The sequence below is a fragment of the Furipterus horrens genome, unplaced genomic scaffold (assembly GCF_987537825.1).
Source record: "Furipterus horrens unplaced genomic scaffold, mFurHor1.1.pri manual_scaffold_7, whole genome shotgun sequence".
In the NCBI taxonomy this organism is placed as follows: domain Eukaryota; kingdom Metazoa; phylum Chordata; class Mammalia; order Chiroptera; family Furipteridae; genus Furipterus; species Furipterus horrens.
In genome coordinates this window covers 56,727,480-56,746,344 of record NW_028327177.1, presented here as the reverse complement: position 1 = coordinate 56,746,344, position 18,865 = coordinate 56,727,480, and the positions used below count along the sequence as shown (strand labels likewise).

At 37.9% G+C, this 18,865-nt stretch overlaps 1 protein-coding gene and 1 pseudogene across 3 annotated transcripts in view; both read left to right on the top strand.

The window, feature by feature from the left end:
* Positions 1-18,865, top strand: part of SPIDR (scaffold protein involved in DNA repair) — a 396,715-nt gene that overhangs the window by 25,150 nt on the left and 352,700 nt on the right. The gene's annotated exons all lie outside the window — the stretch shown is intronic.
* On the top strand, positions 11,312-12,325 carry LOC150004492 (hsp90 co-chaperone Cdc37-like 1 pseudogene; annotated as a pseudogene).

The window sequence follows — 18,865 nt, the reverse complement described above, 5'->3', positions numbered from 1 at the left end:
TTTAAAAAAAATAAGTTTTATCCCCTTTCTCTCTTTTCCTTCTGGGACCCGTATAATGTAAACACTAGTCTGCTTGAAGTTGTCCCTTATGCCCTTCAGGCTATCTTTTGGTTTGTCTTTTATTCTTTTTTTCTTTTTGCTTCTTTAATTGGGTGAGTTCCAAGTTTACTGATTCTTTCTGCTGCTTTGTCTAGTATGCTGTTGAATGCCTCTAGGGTATTTCTCAGTTCAGTTATTGTATTCTTCAGATCTGTGTCTTCTGTTTGTACATTATTATATTTTCCAACTCTGTTTTGATGTACTCACTGTGTTCATTCATTCTTTCCCGCAAGTTTGGTGAGCATCTTTATGACTATTACTTTGAACTTTTTATCAGGTAAGTTAGTTTCTCTTGTTTCATTAAGGTTCTTTTTTGTGGTTTTATCTTGTTCTTTCATTTGGCACATACAGTATTCCCTCACTTATTGCGGGTATTACGTTCTAGACACCCCCGCCACCAGGATAGGTGAAAATCTGCAAAGTAGGAACCTTAAATTTATTTTAGTATTCATATATATTTTAAGGCTTTATAAACCCTTCCCACACACTTATAAACTGTTCCCAGCCCCTTATTAACCTTTCCTACCCCCTGATTAACCTTTTCCACACTTTTATAAACACTGCTTACGATCTTAAGCATATTCTACACTCTTAAACCTACATAACTTTAACAACATACGTATACAATACCGCAAAATCCCGTGATATAGTGAAAAATCCGCAATAAATAAATATAATATTTTTAAAAATCCCGTGATACAGTGAGACCGCGATAAGTGAACCGCTATATAGAGAGGGACTACTGTATTCCTATATCTAATTTTCTTGACTTTGTGTTTTTTTTCTAGGTATTAAATGAAATAGCCATCTCTCCAATTCTTGAAGGATGGCCTTGTGTAGATTAATCTTTTTGTTCAACCATGCCCTGGTAGTTTGTGGTTGTCCCTTGAACATTTATGATCGTCCAAGAAGCCTATTTTATTTATTTGTTTATTTATTTATTTATTTATTTTTATTTTGGTTTTTCAATTACAGTTGTCCCCTTTTCCCCTACTATTTTATTTTTAATGGCTCCCAATTGTTGAGGATGTGTCACGTCCTGTCATTGTCCCAAGTGGGTAACTCAGTATTTCTTTCCAAGTTGCTTGGAAGCCAGATCTTCAGGCAGCAGGTTTTAAAATATGCAAATATACACATTTGTGTGGAGGTGTCCTCTAGGTGACAGTTGCAAAAATCAGGCCCTAGACAAGGGTATAAGCTTGTACCTGGAAGATACTGGCAAGCTATAGCAAGGTACAGAGGGTGCAATGATGGCATCCCCTGGCTGCATTCGCTGAGAACAACCTCTAGATGTTTTGTAAAACCTGAAGCCTACTTATCAGCTGGAGAATGTAGGCCTCTTTCACAGAGAGGCTAAGGGGGGGGAGTGCTGTTTCAGTCTGCTGTTTATGCAGTGCTGTGGAGGAGATTGCCTGCCAATAATTGTCTTTCCAATTGTTATCCTCCTGTGGGATCCAGAAACTCAAGCCCCACCCTGCCATCCACTTACCTTTGCCCCTCTCTCCCCCAAACAAGCCAGGAGGTTAAGGTGCTCTCCCTGGGTGGTACTCAAAAAATGGGACAGCAGATGTGTGTAAAGGCTGCCTTCTGGAAAATATTGGTGTTGTGGGGCCTGGTAGAGGGAGAAGGCTACTCTGAGAAAAAATAAAAAACTTAGTGCATGTTGGGTTTAGCAAGACAGAGGGAAAGAGCAAAAATGGTGCCTGCCAACTGGAGGGTAAAGGTGGCACTTGCTGCAGAAAAATAAAAGAAAAAGTAGTCTAGAGTAAAGTAAGAAGAAATACATCTGCTGGCTTTAACAAGTTAGAGGGAGAACGCAAAATGGTGCCCACCAATGGCTCCCTTACCTGGGAATATTACAACAAGCCCAGTCCCCTCAGATTGGTGCTTCAAGATTAGCATACGAATCTCTTTGACACAACGTCTGGGTGTTTTTCAAACAGCTGCTTCTGTGCTGGATCCTGGCGTGAATGAGTTTGTGCATGAGCCTTTTAAGACGTTTTTCATTTTGCTACAGTCCTATGGGCTTTGTGAGTGAGTTATGCCATGTTAGTTGTCAAAACTAGATGTTTTGAGGGCTTGTCTCTCAGATGCAGGTCTTAAAAGTTGGGGTGCTGATGTGGGGTACAAACCTTTCACTCTTCAAGAAGAAGCTCCTAGTTTGTGAGTTTCCTTCCAGTTGTGGGTTCTGCACCCGGGGGTGGGGTTTATTGTAAAACCGTGTTTCAGCCTCTCCCACATGCCTCAATGTGCTTAAATCATTATGTTAGCAGGCTTTTTCTCTTGTGGTAGAAATTAACAAGCTGATTATGTAATTCATATGGAAATAAAAAGGACCTAGGCTTTATAAAGCAATCTTCTAAGGAGAATTACAAAGCTGATGACTCATTACTTGATTTCAAGATTTACTCTAATGCTGTAATAATCAAAATTATAATACTGGCATAAAGATGTACAGATAGTTAATTGAAATAGAATAGAGAGCTGAGAAATTAATTTTGACAAAGAAAACATTCTAATGGGGGAAAAGAAAGGCTTCTAAATGGATAGTGCTGGAACTTTTGGATATTCATATGTTTAAATAATCACTTTCACACCTTATCTCACATATACACAAAAGATAAATCAAGGTGGATCATCTATCAAATGTAGAAGCTGAAATGATAAAGCTTCTAGAAGAAAAAGGTAGAGAGTAAGCAAAGTTTTTTTTAACAGGATACAAAAAGTACCAAGTATAAAAAAATACTATAAATTAAATTTCATCAGAATAAAAATAACTTTCATCAAAAGATACCATTAAGAGATAGAGAAAATAATAGCAAAACGTGTATCTGTTAAAGGAGTTGTGTTCAGGCTATATAGAGAACCTCTACAACAATAAAAGGACAACCCAATTAATTGGAGAAGGATTAGAATAGACATTTCATACATCATGCTGTAAGAATGGCCATTGAGTGCCTTTGGACTTCAACATAAATTTGGGGAGGGATGCATTTCAGTTTATGACAGTATTATAAAGAAATATTCAAACATTAAACGGAGAACTGATTTTTAAAGTAATTTTTTATTTTTTCAGTTACGGTTGACATGTAATATTTATATTAGTTTCAGGTGTATACTCCAGTGATTAGATATTATATGACTTAGTGATCATCCCGATAAATCTTTTACTCATCTTACACCATACTTATTGGAATATTATTTACTGTATTTTTTATTATACTTTATATCCCTGTGACTGTTCTGTAGCAACCAATTTGTACTTCTTAATCCCTTCACCATTTTCAATCATCCTCCCCAACCCCTCTCCTACTTGGCAACCATCAGAATGGTCATTCTGTTTCTGTTCTGCTTGATTATTTTGTCTTTTAGATTCAGTTGTTTTGTTCATATTTTTTATCTCTTTGTTTCTTCTTTATAAAGAAGACCCTTTGGCATTTCATGTGATACTGGTTTGGTGGTAATGAACTTCTTTAGCTTTTTCTTGTCTGGGAAGCTTTTTATTGTACAGCCATGTTTCTTGTATCTTCTTCAATAAATGTCTCTTTTTCATATTACGTGGCTGGGTACCTTCTGGACAGACCCTGTATGTCCTTTGATTCTAAATGATTGCTTTGCTGGGTAGAGCAATCTTGGTTGTGGGTTCTTGCTTTGAATGACTTTGAATATTTCTTTAAAAATTATTTTTAATCCTCATCCAAGGATATATTTCTTGATTTTTAAAGCAAGAGAAGTGGGGAGGAGAAAGAGAGAAACATCGATCACTTGCCTCCTACACACGCCCCAAATGGGGATTGATCTGCAACCATGACTGGAAATAGAACGCGCAGCCTTTGGTGTACAGGAAGATGCTCCAGTTAACCGAACCACCCAGCCAGGGCATATTTTGCCATTACTTTTGATGGTTATACTGCATATAAAATTTTTGTTCACAGTTTTGTTTTGTTTTTTTAACTCAGCACATTTACTATGTCATCTCTCTGCCTTCTGGTCTTTGTTCTTTCCGATGAAAAATGAGTTGTTAAAATCATGAGGGTTCCCTTGTGCATGATAAGTCATTTTTCCTTTGTTGCTTTCTGAATTTTTTCTTTTTCTTTCAGCCCTTTTACAATGACTTATTTGGGTGTGAATTTCTTTGTGTTTTTCTACTTGGAATGTCTTGAGCTTCTTACATGTGTAGATTTATCTTTCTATTAACTGTTTGAAATTATAGTCACTTTTCTTTCTTTTTTTATTATATTTTATTGAGTATGCTATTACAGTTATCCCAATTTTTCTCCCTTTGCCACCCTCCAACCAACACCCCCTACTCCCTCAGGCAATCCCCACACCATTGTTCGTGACCATGGGTCATGCATATAAGTTCTTTGGTGACTGTATTTCGTATACTGTACTATACAGCCCTGTGGCTATTTGGTAACTATTTGGGTGATTAGATACTTCGCCAAAAAACTGCATGAGACATGCATGAACGAGTGCATTGTTGTGATGAAGTTGACAATCTTCAGTTGCCCATAGCTGCGGCCCTCTGAATCATCTGAATAGTTTCTGAGGAGGAATGGTCAAGCTTAACACTGATGCAGATTTGTTGCTCTACTCGCTCAATCATTTTGAATGCAACAGCCACACAGTACACGTGCTCACTCAACAGCATCGACCATGCCCACTGATTAGTACAGTGAAGTCATCATTGTTCACACATGCACATTCCAGTCTTTCCTTGTCTGACAGGTTACAACAATGTGACGCAATCTGTTCTTGTTATATTAACAATGGCTGGACTTTTTCCAGACAGACCTGTATCTGGTCTTTGTCCCCAGTCCCTGCTACTAAGCTTTAAAAATGCTTGGAATTTCCTGGGTGTTAAGAGTATCTTTTTATGCCAATGAGGTAGGCCACTAGATAGTTTCAGTTTGGAGGCTTTTATTTGCTTGTCCTTTAGTGAGGTCAGTGATTTAATCAATCATAAGTAATGAAACTCCAATTAAAACTCTGGACACTCAAGCTCAGTGGCCCTTCTTGGTTAGTGAACACATCAGTGTGCTGGGAGTATAACTAACAGTTCTTGATTCTACAGTAAGAGGCCTGGAAGCTGTGCATATGGGACCCTCTCAGACTTCACTCTGTGTAACCTTTGTAATGCATTATAGTTGTGCACACTTTCCCAGAGTCCTTTAAGTTGTTGTGAATTATCAAATATGAGGGGGTTGTAGGAACCCCTGAATTGTGCCCAGTCAGTTTTGGAACACCTGGAACTAGTGGCTGGTGTCAGAAGTGAGGAGAATGTGGAGAACTTTGCTCTTAACATGTGGAGTTGGTACTGTCATAGGGCAGCTAATGTCAGAATTAAATTATAATACACCAAATTGGTGTTACAATAGTTGGAGTTGAAACAGTGTGCTGATAAACAACTTTTCTTGTCATATTTGTGTGCATCATTTCATTCAATTCTCATTGTAAGGCTATGAGGTAGTACAGTGTGTTCTCTTTAGAGTTATAAGATTTGTGTCCTTAAAGAGCTCTCATAGCAGAAGAATTTTTTAAAATTTATTTTTTTATTGTTTTCTATTATAGTTGTCCCACTTTCAGAAGAGTGAAACCTATGGGGAAAATAATACTGGCATGAATTTGTAGTTTAGGGCTTTTGAGATACATAGACATATATTTTTTGTTTAAAAAACCTTGAAATAAAGAAAATACTTAACGCATTTAAATTAGTACTGCTATGTTATGTAATAATGCTAAGTTGTATTTACTATTCCATTTCCAAAACTCTTCTCAGTTAAAAACTTTTACATTATTGCAGATAATTTTTATACAAAAAAGTAATTTTATTTTTCTACAGCTTAACTTTCATCCCTGGTTTGTTGTTAATTGCTGACGTACATTCTCTGTGCATTACAGTTTCCAGTACCTCTAGTACCTTTTTTCCCTCTTGTGGGTACAACTTAAGGGAATATCCCTGTGTACATTTAGGAATATTTTCTAAATTCCTTTTCTAAAGCTTTATTGCCACAGAATATAGAAAATATCAGTATGTCTCACCTGGCTGTATCAGCAGTTTCTAAATGAATCTTTTATTCTTCCTATTGCCCCCGCCCCCTGTCCAGCCTACTGCTATGCCAAAAATGACATAAGAACATGTTTCTTGGAGGCAAGTTTACTTTGCTTTAGCTTCCTTTGTCATTTCCCAGATAGTATTACCAATATGTGTATTGCACCTCTGCCTTCTATTTTATCTTTTTTTTTTCTATAGCTCCCTCTTTATTTCTATTTCTAATGATCCTGAAAAGGATATTTTATCTGAAATTTTGTAGTCAGAGAAACTTATAGAAGTCTTAACTATTTGTACTAAAATTTAGCATATGGAGGGAAGATTTGTCTAGTTTGGGAGATGTTTCTTTATTCTCATTTTCAGATAGAATCATTTGAATCTTAGAGAAGTGAAAGCCCAAGGACTAGGATTGATAGTGCAAGAATTGTCTGGACTACAAAACGGTTCAGGATTAGAAACAGGTTGGCTGATTGCCACCTGGGTTTTTTTTTCCTTTGGCTTTACTGCTTTCTTCTCTGTAGATTGTCTGCCATATGTTATCTAGTTACAATGGGAAGACAGATTAGATCTTCTATCTCATATTTCTGGCTTATCATCTATTGTACTTTTAAATAAGTCCCAATTTTATATTTTTAAAGATAGCTTTTGGTATATGTTGTAAACTCCCTTTCTTATGCCCACTAGTATATCATTGTTTACTTACTTTTAGTGTAAATATCTACCTTGGCTGACTTTTCCTTTCTACTATCTGTACTATACTAACTTAGGAATTTTGGACAGGATTTCTACATATTCTCAAAATCAGAGTGGTCACATTTGTGAGCAGACATTTCAGAATACATAGGTAATTTGTAAAATAACTTTCTTGTTTTTCACCTAGGGTTTCATTGGGTTGGAATGGGTAAGATATACACACTCCAAGGTCATTAGCTATCCTCACTTTACGAGTAGACTTATACTATGTCTAATCAAGTGAATACTATATATTATCCATGCTAATTTTCACCTAGGAGAAGTTTTGAAGATTGTAGCCTTGTCTTGTTCAGTTTGATCTCTGCTTTCTCCCCCTAGTTTAAAAATTACTTAATACTAGAATTTGAGGATATGCAGTACCTTTACTGAGCTAGTTTTCCTAAATTTCTTTTCAATATAAAAATTGGATGATGGCATTAAAATTAAGAAGCAGCTAGGAAAACAAAAGTTGGCTTATCATCTCTACTATTGTTTGCTTCAAGTATCTGAGAGTTGTATTTTCTTAGTCTGAGCTTTTATTTATCATTTCCAGTACCTATCACAGAGGTTGGCATGTGGTAAATAACTCACCAGCTGTTGACTTAATCAATGAATTAATGAAGTGGGAGGAAAAAGAAAAGGTTTGTAGGGCATTTCTTAGGTATTTCACCTGTCTGTAGGAGACACTTTAATAGGTCATTGCATGTATACTGTTTTTTTTAAATAACAATTCAGTAACTTTGCTGTTATCACCTCCATTGTAAAGAATAAAATTTGTATGAAGAGAGATTAAGTAAATTATACAATTTATAGATTCCTAAGAAGAAACTGAGCAGAAAAGGGTTACTTAAGGGAATGTTTCAGTTTGATGACTAAGATTGGTGCTTCTAAACCTTTTATTTTTTCATTCGACACATGTGAAAGATGACATTTAATATAATTTGTGTCATACTTTCAGAGTTATGTGCATTTCTGGTATTAGCTAATTCATTCCTGACTATTACTCAAGAAAGCTAAGAACAAGGGAGAAACTGTGATGTGAATCTGCTTTAGTTTCTTAAGTAAGGGGCAGATGAAAAGCTTGAAACTATATTATTAATGACCATATTTTGCATTTCTTCACTGCTATTAACCACATCCCATAGCATATGGTAGAGGATAGCTGGCTTAAATGAAAGTTTACATTTGAAAGCAGTATTGTAACATTTGAGAAACAATTTTTGTATCGTATAATTATTTTTATTTTAATGTCCCAGGTCTTAGAAGCAATGTGAAGAAAACTGGGTGAGTTCAGAGAGGAAATTGAGTGGATTTTGAAGGCTGAGCAATACTTCAGAAAGTAGTAAAGAGGTAGGGAGATAGAGATGTGTTTAAGTAGTGTTGCAAGCTGGAATATAGGACTCTAGGGTGGAGAAGATATGAGGTGAAATTATACAGGTGGCTTGGGGCAAGATCGTGAATGGACCTGAGGATATGGATTTTAGTTTTAGGGGATAGGGCTGAGTGTGGCACACTAGGCTTTCACCAGTATATATATGTGGGTCTCAAACTCAAGTGTCTCTACAGATCAGGCAGGTAACTTGAATATATGGAGCAGGCTGGTATAGATAGCTTAGAGTGGTAGAAGCTGTGATTTAATATAGAGAATATGTTCATGGGAAGGTAGCAATAGTTCTAACCGGTTTTTGCATTACAGGAATTCTAGTATAATGTTATCTAAACTTCTGATTCTCCATGAGCAGATAGGGATTTAGATTCATATGTGTGGTGTTCCAATTTGTAAAGTGTACCTGCTATACTACATACCTATTAGAATGGCAAAAAAGAACAACAACAAAAACTTGACAACATTGAATGCTATTGAGAATGAGGAGTAACTGTAGTGCTCATACATTGCTTTTGAGAATGCACAATGGAACAGGTACTTTGGAAAACAATTTAGCAGTTTCTTATTAAGTTAAGGATATACTGGTAAGCACCACAGCTGCATCAGTCATCCTCCTTTCTCTTGCCTTTTTTAAACAAGTAATTAGACATTCATTCATGAATAAAAATGCCCGCTAAGTCAAGGGACCTATGGGCTTTCTAGCTCACCTGTGTATCTGAAAATAAATAAAGAAGAACTCAGTAAGGGTGCAGATCAGGGGAGTCAACAAGCAGGCCCCACCCTCACTAACTGTCAGGGAAATATACCTGATGAGTACTGACCTGGGTCATTCCAGCATGGCATCAGAGTGGTATAGAGATGAGTGTGGATGCAGAAGAGAGGTAGGGACTACCCTCATGCCAGTGACACTCCATGGGGTAAGCTGTCTGGTAATACAGTGGGCAACCTCTCCTATGGAGAAGGTGAAAACCAGTGAGTGCCTGACTATTCCAGTTGTGCATGTTGTGGCTGGAGAAACCCATTTCTGTACATCAGCACCCTGATTTCTGAGGTGGGATCTCCATGACTTGGGGGGCGGGGGGGGAGGAAAGGAAGAAGGTAAGAATATTAAAGCACATTTTAAAAATGTGGTTCTTGCTATCTGCTTTAGGACTTCAGCAGGAATTCTGTGAACAAGCTTCTGAGAGTACTCCACATGAGGATATCCCCACCAAGTCTCAGACACCCCAATGCCCCAAGTGGTAAATCCACACCTCTCCCTGTTCCTACTCTGTGGCCTACTCCATCTGTGCACCCCCAAGTGTGGCAGTGAGAACAGGGATCAAGAAAACAGACAAGGGTCTGTGGGAAGAAAAGAAACCACAAACTTGACCTACATCATTGCCTTTGGAAAAATAAAAGAGTTTCCCTGCAGCATGTGTGGTGAGCTATAACAGAATAAAACAACGGTTAAGATTTCTTCCACAAGGGGGAGCAAGAAGAGTGGAGCATGGTCCATGATAATGTATGATAACCCATGATCCATGAAAAACCTAGAAAACTCCTGAGAAGCAGTGCCTAAGAACTGTAACCCATCAAAGATAACCAGAAAGATACTTCAAATGTTCAAGCAGCCACACAAAAATACAAGGAACTTTTAAAAAACCAAGAAAATATGCCATTACCAAAAGATATTAATGATTTTTCAGCTGGGCCCAAAGACAAGTACTATGATTTGGCTGATAAACAATTCAAAATAGCTGTATTGAAGAAATTTGACAAGCTACAAGAAAACAGAAAGGCAGTTCAATGAGATTAAGAAAAAGATAGGAGAACAAAATGAACTCTTTAATAATAGAAACCATAAAAAAGAACCAAGTAGAAATTCTGGAGGTGAAGAATTCAATGAATGAGATGAAAAATACAAGAGAGCAACTGTAGGAGAGTACAGCAGATGGAATGTTGATTAAGTGAGTTAGATGATAAGAGTTTGATCTTAACACAGAATACAACAAACAGAAAAGAATAAAAGTGAGCGAAGAAAGCCTGTATGACTATGGGACTCATTCAAAAGGAAAACCATCTAAATAATCAGGTTCCAGAAGGAGAAGAAAAGGAAAGGGGGGCAGGAAATTAAATAATAGCTGAAAGCTTTCCTAGCTTGGGGAAAGACCCAGACATTCAGGTGCAAAAAGCTAAAAATTCACCCTGCTATCTCAGTAACAAAAGATCTTCTCCAAGACATAATGGAACTATCAAAAATAAAATACTAAGGAGGAATACTAAAGGCAGTCGGGGGTTGGGGTATGTGAAGAATGTAACCTGTGAAAGAATTCGTATTAGGCTATCAGCTAGCTGATAGCAGAAACCCTACAGTTCAGGAGAGAGTGGAATGACATATTCAAAGTGCTGAAAGGTAAAAATCAACAGCCAACAACACTTCAGCAAAGTTGTCCTTTAGATAAGAAGGAGAAGTAAAGACTTTCCCAGACAAAGTACAGCTGAGACCTTCCTTACAATATGCTGAAAGTTCTTCAAGCAGAATCAAAAAGTTGCTCATCAACAATATGAAAACATACTATGCAACCCACTGATAAAGGTGAAAAATACAGCCAGATTTAGACAACTTTTAGTTCTCTAAAAGGGTAATTAACCACTTAACTATAGTGGTTGTTAAAGGAAAAGCATACGAAAAATAACTGCAGCTACTATAATCTGTTAACAGATTTACAGCATAAAGAGAGGTAAACTGTAACATCAAAAACATAAAAGGGGAGGAGTAAAAGGGTGGAGCCTCTATTGTTGAGTTAAATTGTTATTAGCATAAAATGACTGTCTTAACTCTGACATGTTTATGCAAACTTCATGATAACCACAAAGCTAAAATCTAGGGTAGATTCATCGAAAAATAAAAAAGGGGGAAGACAACATACTGACAACTGAGAATCACCAATTTACAAAAGTATGCAGAAACAGGGCTGGGCTGGAGAGAATGGCAATACAAAAACACTGGAAAATGACTCATACTAAGTCCATTGTAGGACCCGGCACAGCTAATCATGGAGTAGCCATGGCTGCTGTCAGGACCTTGGACCCTCCCTTGAGCAGAAAGTGAGGCTAAGAAGAGAGGCGCCCAGATGTATAGCCATGGATTTGAAATGGCTTGCCAAAAGCAAAAAGAGTTTGTGAAGAGCTCTGTGTTGTCCAATGGAATCTCACCAAAGCTCAGCAGAAACTTGGTACCTTAGTACTGCAGAGCTCTGAGTCCATGGATTGAGAATATACCAAAGCAAAAACATCAATATCAGAACTGAGGCAATGAATTGGAAGAAGAGTGGCAGCACAAAGAAGATGCTGTCGTACAGAGAGAGAATGTCTGGAATGTAGATGCCATTAGCAAGGATGGTTTTAATAAGAGTTGTATTAAGATAAAAGAAAAGAGCCCTAGCGGCGCCTCAGTTAGTTAGAGCATCTTTCGGTACTCCAAAAGGTTGTGGGTTCAATCCCTGATTGGGGTGTGTATGGGGAGGCAACCAATTGATGTCTTTCTCTGTTTCTCCCCCCCCCCCCCATTTCTGTCTTACTAAAATCAGTAGAATATGTCCTTGAGGGAGGATTTAAAAAGGTAAAAGAAACAGAAGATGGATATAAATCAGAATCATTTATGCAGAAAGATGAGCAAAGAATCAGACATTTTGACATGTTGAGTTGATGGGGTGATAAAGATTGTGTCTGACCATTCATACCTTGTATATGAAGAAACTGCTCAATATCTTGTGTTTTCATCTGGAAGTTTAACAGAAAGGGGCTCTGATGAAACAAATAGCACATCAAGCTGTTGTAATGCAGTTTATTATGAAAATGACCAAAAACTGTAATGTGGATCTGAGAGGGCACTTTCTCTTATTCTCAATTACCAAGTTTTCAGCTTATGACAGTTTAGAATCACGTTCCCCATTCTGGTGTTGGGTTTATTAGAACCCTTACCACAGAATCCAAGTTATCTTTAGTATTTTATCAATATAGCTCTCTGCAGTTTAAACTCAGTAGTACATAAAGAAGCAAAAAGATGAACGCTGTATCATTTGGTTGAGACTGCTGAGGCCAAGTGCTATTTTGTTACAAGAAAGGATTACTAAGATTAAGAATACAATCGGCTATTTTCTTGACACTTTCATGGATGCTACACTTTATTTTTGTTCGGTTTTTGATGGGAAGAGAAAAGTACTGAAATGTTTTATAAGAAAATTTTTATGTGCTGCTAGGTTTTTTGTTTATTTGCTTTCTCAAGAGAGAAATGATACAATATGTTGTAAGAAGTCAAATCAGACTTTTTTTGCTACTAAATTTACCTTTAATCTTACTGCTCTCAATTTTAGAATCAAAGTTTGAAAATATACACAAATGTAATGCTTACACGAATTGATTCTAAAAGGCGTCTGCTATAGTCTATTTTTATGTGGATAGATACATGCCCTACTCAACAAAAATGACTGAAGATAAAAATATACTTTAAAAAACTCAGAAAGCAAATAGTAAGATGACAATCATTCTAATTGTAAGTAGATTGAATTTACTAGTTAAATGAACCAGAGTGGCTGGATGGATTAAAACAAAACAATTCTGAACTATATATGCTGCCTGTAAGAGGTGCATTATAGGACTTCCGGCCAAGATGGAGGCCTAGACAGACACGCTGGGTCTCTCTCCACAACTAAGAAGGAGTACAACTACCTCAAACCTAGAGACAAACAAAAGTTCCAGAAAATCAAGCTTCATGGAAGTCCAACAAAGAAAGATATAAAGAAGAAATACTCATCCAGACAGGTAGGAGGGGCAGAGCCGGGGCAGAGAAGATGTGGTGTGGTGGCAGTGGCAGCAGCGGCAGTGGCAAGCCAGCGGAAAGGGCAGTCACATTTTAAAAAGTGGGGAGGGACACCTGGGGAGAGTTCCCAGCTCCTGACCAGGCCCCTCAGCTCACAGTCCCAGCGCCAGGGAAAATCAATCCTCATTGTTTCTGACTGTGCAAACCAGTGGGGGTTGAAGCAGAGGAAGAAACTGTTGGTCTCTCAGCCGAGTCCGCTTGTTTAAAGGGCCCCCATAGTCCTAGAACTTATGGAGACACACCCATTCTGAGAATGGCGGCCAAGGCAACAGCTAGAGAGGCGCCAGTCCATTTCGGAAGTGGGAGAAGTGCCTGGAAAAGGAGCAAGTGCTGAGCAAGGGGCATTATTCCCTCTCTGACCCCTCCCCCCCCCACAGCACCGCAACGTGGTGAAACAGGTCGCCCTGTACTGATGAATACCTAAGGCTCTGCCCCTTACAACATAACAGGAGCTGACAGCTCTACCTAAGATACAGAGGCAAACAAACACTGGAGCCTTTCAAGATCAGGAGACAGAGAAGTATGGCCCCAAAGAGGAAATGGATCAAGGTTCCAGTGGGAGAACTAAGCGACGAGGAGATAGTCAACCTAACAGACTCAGAATTCAAAACACTGGTGATAAAGATGCTCACAGGTTTGAAAAATATGCTTGAGTACGGCAGACACATAAGGGAAGAAGTGAAGGTTATGCTAAGTGAAACGAAGGAAAATCTACACAAAACCAATGGTGAAGGGAAGGAAACCAGGAACATAAGGGAGAAAAAAAGTCAACCAGTACAGAATGAGGAAACAAGAATTGAAAAAAATGAGGAGATGCTCTGGGACAACTTTAAATGTGCCAACATCTGAATCATAGTGGTGCAACAAGGAGAAGAGGAAGAGCAAGAAATTGAAAGCTTATGTGAAAAAACAGTGAAGGAAAACTTGCCCAATTTGGCGAAGGAAATAGACCTACAAGTCCAGGAAGCACAGAGTCCCCAAAAAACTAGACCCAAAGAAGACCACACCAAGACACATCATAATTAAAATGCCAGAAGTACAGATAGAGAATCTTAAAAGCAGCAAGAGAAAAGCAGAGAGTTACCTACAAAGGGGTGCCTATAAGACTATCAGCTGATTTCTCAAAAGAAACTTTGCAGGCAAGAAGGGGCTGGCAAGAAGTATTTAAAGTGATGAAAAGCAAGGACCTACAACAAAGACTACTCTATCCAGTAAAGTATCACTTAGAATGGAAAGGCAGATAAAGTGCTTCCCAGACAAGGTAAAGCTAAAAGAGTTCATCATCACCAAGCCCTTATTGTATGAAATGTTAAAGGGACTTATTTAAGAAAAAGAAAAGAAAAGATCAAAACTATGAACATTAAAATGACAACAAACTCACAACTATCAACAACTGAATCTAAAAAATAAAAACCAAATTTAACTAAGCAAACCAGAATAGGAACAGAATCATAGGTATGGGGATCATTTGGAGGGTTATCAGCTGGGAGAGGGATAAGGGAGAAACGAGCAAATGGTGCACGGATGAAGAAGCATAATTGGTTGGTACAAAATAGACAGGGGGAAGTTAAGGATAATAGAGGAAAGGGTGAAGCCAAAGAACTTATATGCGCGACCCATAGACATGAACTAAGTGGGGTGGGATTGTTGGGGGAAGGGCCGTACTGAGCAGAGGGGAGCGAAGGGAAAAAAATTGGGACTACTGTAACAACATAATCAATAAAATATGCAAAAAAGAAGAGGTGCATTTTATCTCTAAAGACACAGATAGGCTCAAAGTGAAGGGATGGAAGAAGATATTCCATGCAAGTGGAAATCAAGAGAAACTGCAGTAGCTATATGTATATTAGAAAAAAACAGGACAATTACATGACAAAAAATAGATAACTTAATGTTACTGCTGAATTCCTAGAAACACACAAACTACCAAGACTGCATCAGGAAAAAATAGAAAATCTGAACAGACCAATAATAAGTAGAGTTTGAATCAATAATCAAACTAACCAACCCTGCAAACCCCATGACCAGACAGCTTCTCTGGTGAGTTCTGCCAAATGTTAATTAATTAATTACTGTTTGGGAGAATTAAGGCCATACCTTCTTAAACTCTTCCAAGAAATTGAAGGGGAGGGAATACTTCCAAACTCATGAAACCAGCATTAGCCTGATACCAAGCCATATAAGGCCACTGTAATAAAAAGAAATTATAAACAAATATCTCTGATAAGCATAGATGCAAAAATTCTCTACAAACTATTAAACCAAATTCAAGAACACATTAAAAGATTTATATACCATGAACAAGTGTAATTTATCTGTGGTGTGTAAGGATGGTTTAACATATCCAAATCACTAAGTGTCGTACATCACATTAATAGAGTGAAAGGTAGCCCTGGCTGGTGTGGTTCAATGGATTGAGTGGCAGCCTGAGCACCAAAAGGTGGCCGGTTTGAGTCCCAGTCAGGGCAGCCAATCAATGTTTCTCTCTCCCTCTGTTTGTCCTTCCCTTCCCCTCTGTATAAAAATAAATAAATAAAATCTTTAAAAAAAAATGGTAAAAATCACATGGTCATTTCAAAAGATGAAAAAAAGCATTTTATGAAACAACATTCTTTTTACATGAAAACCCTCAACAGATTGGGTCTAGCAGGAACATATCTCAATATAATGAAGGCTATATATGACAAACCCACAGCTAAATATTATCATCAATGGTGAAAAAGGGAAAGCTTTTCTTCTAAAATTAGGAAGGAGACAAGATGACTACTGTTACCAATGTTATTCCATGTGATATTGGAAATCCTAGATAGGGCAATTAGGCAAGACAAGGAAATAACAGATATCCAAGTCGAAAAGGAGGAAGTAAAATTGTCACTATTAGCAGATGATAGGATTTTATATATAGAAAGTCCCAGAGACTCAACCAAAAAAACTGTTAGAACTAATCAATGAAGTCAGTAAAGTAAGGGATATAAAAAGAACATCCAGAAATCAGTTGCATTTTTATACACTAATAATGAAACATCTCCAAAAGAAATATAGAGAGTCATCCTATTTAAAATAGCATCAAAACCAATAGAGTATCTAGGAATCCCTGGCTGGTTTAGCTCAGTGGATTGAGCGTCGGCCTGCGAGCTAAGTGTCGCTGGTTCGATCTTCCAGTCAGGGTACATCAGAGAAGGAAAACTCTGACTCCAAAAAAACCTCCGCTGCCTTGCGGCATACCTCTTCAGAGGAAAGGCTAAGGGAGTAAACCCCGACAGAAAATCCGGAGCCGGAGTCCCTAAGGCGGTTTGACGTTGTAGTCAACACCGGCAACTCCTGCGGCGCACCTGAACCCAAGCTGTATTGACTCCGTCTTTCCCTTGGATCCTTCAGCTGCGAAGAGAGGGGGGGTCTGCTGCATGGGCAACAGCAGACCCTCCATATTACCCTGCCCAGGCTCTGTAGCTTCAGCGTCATCGCAAGATGTCGATTCAACACGGGAGGAGACAGATACTACCATGTCACTCCCGAGTCGGACTGCACAGCCATTCTCGGCGGTGCAGATAGACTCTTAAGAAGCTACACCATCGTCTCTCGAGACGGACGGCTGCCGACGACGATCTAGGAATAAACTTATCCAGGGAGATGAAAGATCTATACAACAAAAATAATCAGACTTTGTTGAAAGAAATCAAAGAAGGCACAATTGGAAGGACATCCTGTGTTCATGAAATGGGAGAATTGATATTGTGAGAATGTTCATACTCCTCAAAGCCATCTATGAATGGAGTACAACACCTGTCCAAATTCCAATGGTATTCTTCACAGATACAGAAAAAAAAATCCTAAAATTTGTATGGAATCACAAAAGACCTCAAATAGTCATAGCAGTCCTGATGTGGAAGAACAAAGTCAGAGGCATCACACTTTATGATTTCTCACTATACCTGTAGTAATTAAACACTATAGTATTAGCATAAAAATAGGTACATATCAATGGAACAGAATAGAGAGCCCAGAATTAAATGTCCACATAAACAGTCAACTAATAATTGACAGTGGAGCCCAAAAACACGTTTTGAGAAAGGATAGTCTCTTTCACAAATGGTGTAGAGAAAACTGGATAACTACATGCAAAAAAAAAAAAAACAAAAAAAAAAACGAAATTAGACCCATATTTTATACCACTCACAAGAATTCAGAATGGACCGAAGACCTGATAACCATACAACTTCTTGAAAAATATAAGGAAGGAGGTCCTCAACATTGATTTTGGCAATGATTTTTAGGATAAGACACCAAAGGCACACGTCACATACAAGTGCTATCGCTGTAGTGACAAGTATGTGACAGTATATAAATGTATGAAGTCAACATGTGTATTGTAAATTTGTACATTATGTTAAATATGTTCCTTTTTAAGTATATTTTATTGATTATGCTGTTACAGTTGTCCCAATTTGCTCTCCTTTTCCCCCATCCACCGGGCATGGGTTGTGCATGTAAGTACTTTGGCCTCATTCTTTCTTACACTGTTCTTAACTTCCCCCTGTCTATTTTGTTCCTACCAGTTATGCTTCTTAATCCCTGCACCATTTCCCCCATTCTCTCCCTTCCATATCCCAGCTGATAACCCTCCAAATGATCTCCATACCTATGATTCTGTTGCTGTTCTGGTTGTTAGCTTAGTTTGTTTTTGTTTTGTTTTTTAGATTCAATTGTTGGTAGTTGTGAGTTCGTTGTGAGTTTAATGTTGATAATTTTCACCTTTTTCTTAAATAAGTCTTTTAACATTTCATGCAATAATGGCTTGATGATGATAAATTTCTTTAGCTTTAGGTTGTCTGAGAAACACTTTATCTGCCTTTCCATTCTAAATGATAGCTTTGCTGGATAGAGTTAATCTTGGTAGTAGGTCCCTGCTTTTCATCACATTGAATATTTCTTGCCAGCCCCTTCTTGCCTGCAAAGTTTCTTTTGAGAAATCAGTCAATAGTCTTATGGGAACTCCTTTGTAGGTAACTCTGCTTTTCCCTTGCTGCTTTTAAGATTCTCTCTTTATCTGTACCTTTGGCATTTTAATTATGATGTGTCTTGGTTTGCTCCTCTTTGGGTCCAACTTGTTTGGGACTCTCTCTGCTTTCTGGACTTATATGTCTATTTCCTTTGCCAAATTAGGGAAGCTTTCTTTCATTATTTTTTTCAAATATGTTTTCAGTTTCTTGTTCTTCCTCTTCTACTTCTTGCACCCCTATGATTCAGATGTTGGTATGTTTAAAGTTGCCCCAGAGGTTCCTAAGCTCTCCTCATTTTTTTGCATTCTTGTTTCCTCTTTCTATTCTGGTTGAATGTTAATTTCTTCCTTTTGTTCCAGATTGTTGATTTGAATTCTGACTTCCTTCCCTTTACTGTTCCCTGTATATTTTTCTATATCTTACTGTGTAAACTTCATTTCTTCCTTTATTTTTTTGCCATACTCAATGAGTTCTCTAAGTATCCTTATTACAAGTGTTTTGAACTCTACATGTGCTAGGTTGGCTATCTCCATTTTGTTTAATTCTTTTTCTGGACTTTTGTTCTTTTCTTCCATTTGGGCCATATTTTTTTTTTTTGCGCCCTCAATTTGGCATCCTCCCTGTGTTTGTTTCTGTGTATGAGGTAGAGCTGCTTTTACTCTCTTTCTTAGTAGCATGCCTATGTAGCAAATGCACCTGTAAGTTGTCTGGGGTGGAGCCTTAGATAA